This window comes from Zeus faber (genome assembly GCF_960531495.2).
Source record: "Zeus faber genome assembly, chromosome: 15".
Taxonomy (NCBI): Eukaryota; Metazoa; Chordata; class Actinopteri; order Zeiformes; family Zeidae; genus Zeus; species Zeus faber.
The window spans coordinates 14,244,818-14,249,817 of NC_137194.1; the positions used below are offsets into that span (position 1 = coordinate 14,244,818).

General features: G+C 45.3%; 1 protein-coding gene across 1 annotated transcript in view; it reads right to left on the bottom strand.

The window, feature by feature from the left end:
* Window positions 1-5,000, bottom strand: part of LOC307241186 (ERC protein 2-like) — a gene marked incomplete at its 5' end in the record, with an annotated part of 125,583 nt that overhangs the window by 56,881 nt on the left and 63,702 nt on the right. The window lies entirely within an intron of this gene.

Consider the following 5,000-nt stretch of genomic DNA (forward strand, 5'->3'; position numbering starts at 1 on the left):
CGGACTGGGTCAGACCGGGGCACTGTCTCAAGGAAGGCCAACCGCAGATATGCTCTGAATTCAACTAATTTCGTATTGTTTCACTGACAGAGAGGGACGGATGAGGGGAGATATTGGATGTGTGTGTGCGCGCGTGTGCGTGTGTGTGTGTTGGGATAGGTGATACTGAATTATGAAGCCGCAGCGTGAGCCGGCGGGGTCGGCGCTGGGGAGTCTGAGGGTCTTATCGTCCGTTTGTCAAGGCCGCTGTGGAGACGGAACGCCGAGCGATCCCAACAGAACACGTGTGTTTACGGCTGACGGATGCGTTAATGGCGTTTAGACGTCTCTTATCGCAACACAAACATTGTGTTTGGGAGGGTGGGAGAGAGAGAGAGAGAGAGAGAGAGAGAGAGATCTTTTGCAACATTATGTGTGTGTATGAGCAAGCTGATAATAAATGTGCGTCATTTATTGGATCTACTTTATTGTATGTGTTTTGTTGAATAAATTAATTGGATTGGAGTCACTGGAAACCAAAAAAAAATGCTTTTAATTTGTTAACATACTTTGTTAAAAAATTAAAAAGCTATTTTTTTTTGGTTGATGGCTGGCTTCTAAAAAGATATTAGCTTTAAGGTTTTCGTGACATAAACTGTGCATCTTCATTTCGAGTTGAGATTTTTACAAACGTACGGAAAAAAACGTCCGTTGTTCCAGTCAACTCAAGTGTTTCAGTATATACTGTTTGTATTAAATATTAATAAGCTGGGGGCAGGATAGCTGTTATGAATCCAGTTCATTTACATTACAGCGGTCGCTTCCATTTGTTCTGACACCTCTACACGCACCGATGCGCTGTCTACAAATATCGTGAATTGATACGGTTGCCGATCAGACCCAAATATCATCACACCGTGTAGTGTGTGTGCTTTAACCCCAACCTCTGAAAGTCGCAGGAGACAACACACCTCGTGATCACGAGCGTGTGCGCGTGTGTGTGTGTGTGTGTGTGTGTGTGAACTCCCATTTCCCTCAGCATCCCTCCTCTACACACTTCTGCACACGCACCCTCATACGTTGTGTTCCTCGAAACCCTCCCTCACATACCAGAGCGCTTAGCCGCCCCCCTATCTGCGATACGGCTTCCACGGGGAGGCTGATGTATTTATTGGAGGTTACGGCCCCGACCTTCACATCAGAAAGCCCCGAGCTCACGGGGGGACGGGGGGGACGGGGGACGATATCAGATCAGCTCCAAACAGAAAGACATTCCACGTTGGCAGGGAAAGTTAGTGTTTAAAGAAAGTACGAAACGATTGATTGATTCTCACCCTCTGATACATATATATACAATGTGTACCCCTTTGTTTTGATTAGATTTAGATTGAATTTCAGTTCATTACTTACCTATTTGTATCGAGATTGGAATGGATCATAAAGTTTAGAATTCAGTCAAATCCAAATTTCCCCGTCAAAGTTTTTGCCAACCGTTGCCGACGACGATGTGTTTTGCGCTTTGACACAATCCGTCCCAATCCAAATATCATTACATGCAAACTCCACAAAGCCTGTGCTTGAACCGTGAAAATGCGTCTGGCGCTTGCGTCCACCCTTCACAACCACATCGGTGCGTTAGCGTTCCCAGACGTGGTTCTGCTGTGGCAACAGCCGCGCTGTGATTCCCGCTGGAAACATTTAATATCACACTATTAGCGTCGGCATTAGCGGACGTGTGATGGAAACAGATGTTGCCTCGTTGGATGTGCACCGTCCTCCGGAGTTGCACGTACGCAAACAAACACCGCGCGGCCCGTGACTCACTAATAAGGCAATCGCGAGATCTAAGCGGTAAACTATCCCGACAGCGGATCCCCACCCCCCCCCACACCTCTCCGGGAGAAGGTATTTATCGCTGTGACCCCGTTGCTGGCTGCATCCCATCATGCCGCTCTGCGCAGCGCTGCCAGCTGGATGGGAGAGCGTGTTTCCCCATGTGGGCCAGATAGCGGTTAATAGGCCGTGTGACGACGTTCCAAAAGAAACACTCTGATTAAAAAGTCATCCATCCTCCGCCTCAGACACTTCACACACATTTCAAACACGGGAGCAGATACGTACGCCCAAATATGGACTTCCGCATTTGCCTATGGAGAAACTCATCCCCAACCTGTCAGTTTGTCATTTACACTGGTGTTTAAAGCCTGCACACTTTTATCGTTATCACTTTTACCTTCATCACTTTTATCTGTGTCACATTACCTTCATCACTTTTATCTGTGCAATATTTTCACTTTAGTGGTGCTAGATCTACTGAGTTGAGCTCGCTGCTCATGTTCTATACATATATTAACCACTTTGTAAAATATCTTTATTGGCAAAACTTTGTAGGTTTAAAAAAAAAAAATGTGTGAAGAGTATATTTTGCGATGTGTTTGAGAAAAAAGTCTAAAAGTAGTTTAATGTAGTTCTTAAATTCAAGAGTGCATCCTCCTCCACTCTACACTATTCTAAGGTATTCCAAGGTGAGAACACAGTAAGCGGTAGGGTTTCATGTGAGATCCTCAAGGTGTGTGACCTTTGACCCGAGGGGCGGGGTCAGACTGATAGAAGGGGACTGGACGACGCTAATGAGACGAAGCCTCGGCAAGATGGATGAGCTGGAGGAGAGACGGCGCGGCCCTCCCTCGCCCTGGAGGCCGAGCGCTGCTGTCACACACAGAGCCGCTCAGTAATGCTTACATGGACACACACACACACACACACACACACACACATACTGATACACACAAACAAGCGCACATACACATGGATGCGGAGGGAAAAACACATACACACGGCACACTTAACCGGTTCAGCTCGGGGTGGGTCAAAAATCCCCCCAAAAAAGATGGCCTGAAGACCTGACGACCTTGAAAAACACTTGACTGTGATGAACGCTTCACGCTGTGATGCAGAATCAATAACTTCTGAAAATCGTTTTTTGACAATTGGATAACAAGCGCTATTTTCTGAAAAACGGCTCAGAAAAACCCACTTATCTTCAATGTACCTGGACACCCCATACATTTTCTGAATGATCTAGGTGTCTAGGTGTCTAGATCCTGGGCCCAGAGTTTCACGGGGCTGTGATTACCCTCGAGGTCACGATAGGTCATTTTATACAGCAAGGTCAGGATTAAAAAAATGCTGTCATCTCCGCTTGGTGGTATACCCAATTTCTACAATTCCACGATGGTTTAGGTACCACGGTGTGCAGAAAAATGGAAAAGGAAAAATAGGTGAAAACAGCATTATTTTCACTGCCTGCAGAAAAGGGTGTTCTGGGGTAAATATACACTATGTACTGCAGCTGATGTACGTCGGGCGTGGACTCTTGTGGTTCCAAGGAGCCCATTTACATTCAGATATCTTGATGTGAGAGGTCAAGGGACCCGTATGAATATAGTCACGTCCATTTACTTCTGTCAAAAAAGATCGCCGACTTTGGAGCTATGCCACGCCCGCTTCTCAGCGAGCTATGACATGGTTTACGGCTACGGATTCATCTGGAAGTCTAGTTTGCGCTAATACCGGAAGCTTAAACTTAGCCTTAAAATAACGGAGCTTGCCGTGGACCCGGCGGCAGGTCCATCGTACAGACAGGCAGACACAAGAAATGCATGGTATAAACTGATAAAAAGATTGATGCAAACACACACATGTCCACATTCAATCGTGAATACACACACACACACACACACATGCAGATGCACTCATCAACACACACACACACACTCATCCACACACACACACACACACACACACACACACACACACACACACACACACACACACGCACGCACGCACGCACGCACGCGCAAATGCACTCATCCACCCACACACACACACACACACACACACACACACACACACACGCACACACACACAGTTCCACATTGACATTTCTACTTAAGTAAATGTAAGTATATAAGTACATACTCTTAATGTACTTAAAGCATTAAAAGTAAAAATACCCACATATAACAGAGCCTATGATACGGCATACAGTGCTACTGTACATTTTTTTCTGCGGACAATGCTCAAGCATATGTATGCATATGATTACAATTTGAGACTCTGAGACTGAAAATGAATATACTTGAGTAGATAGAGATACTTTGATCTAGTGACCTACAGTAACAAAGTACTGGAGATGTTAAGTACTTCATTACTTTCCACCACTGCAAAAACATGCACCAGGCCGCTGCCTGCTTCCCTACAGACACTGAGTCAGCGTGCAGACTGCAGACTGCAGAGTGTGTGAGCTGGGTAATGAAGGAGGCAGCGCTGGGTCTAGATCCACTCTGAGCCGCTCAGAACCGCAGCCCGGGCCCAAACGTTCCGAGGGATAGTGCGTTTTTCACGTACAGTACTTTACTCCGTGCGCACACATGCACGCGCAATCCCCCCCACTGAGAAAATATCCATTTTCACTTAACACTGAAATCGCAGCTACACGTGCAGACGCCATACAACATTTTGCCACACTTAAACACAGGCGCTCGCCTACTATATAATATGTTGACACAAAGTTACGTAATCAAACAGATCCGATCTTATTCAAATGCATATCATACACATTAAATAAACTAATTTAAATAAAAGCCTGTCCCCAAACAAAATTAGATATATACAAAGTAAAATCTCCCCATTCTCCCCATTACGCACCAACATACAGTATATATTGTGAGTGTGTGTGCGCGTATATATACTGTATATATATATATATATATATATATATATATATATATATATATATATATATATATATACTACCATTTTCGCAGACACATCCCTGCCTTGGCACCAAACAACTGCTCATTTGGATACACACACACAAACCGTGCCAATCCATAAATCAAATGATAATTGAGCAGCAGTATGCCAGTAATAAACAGAGCAGTGTAAACAGCCAATGTCGCTCTGTCTGGGCTGGATACGCTACCTCCCACTGGCACGTCGCCAGCTGCCTGGCCAGC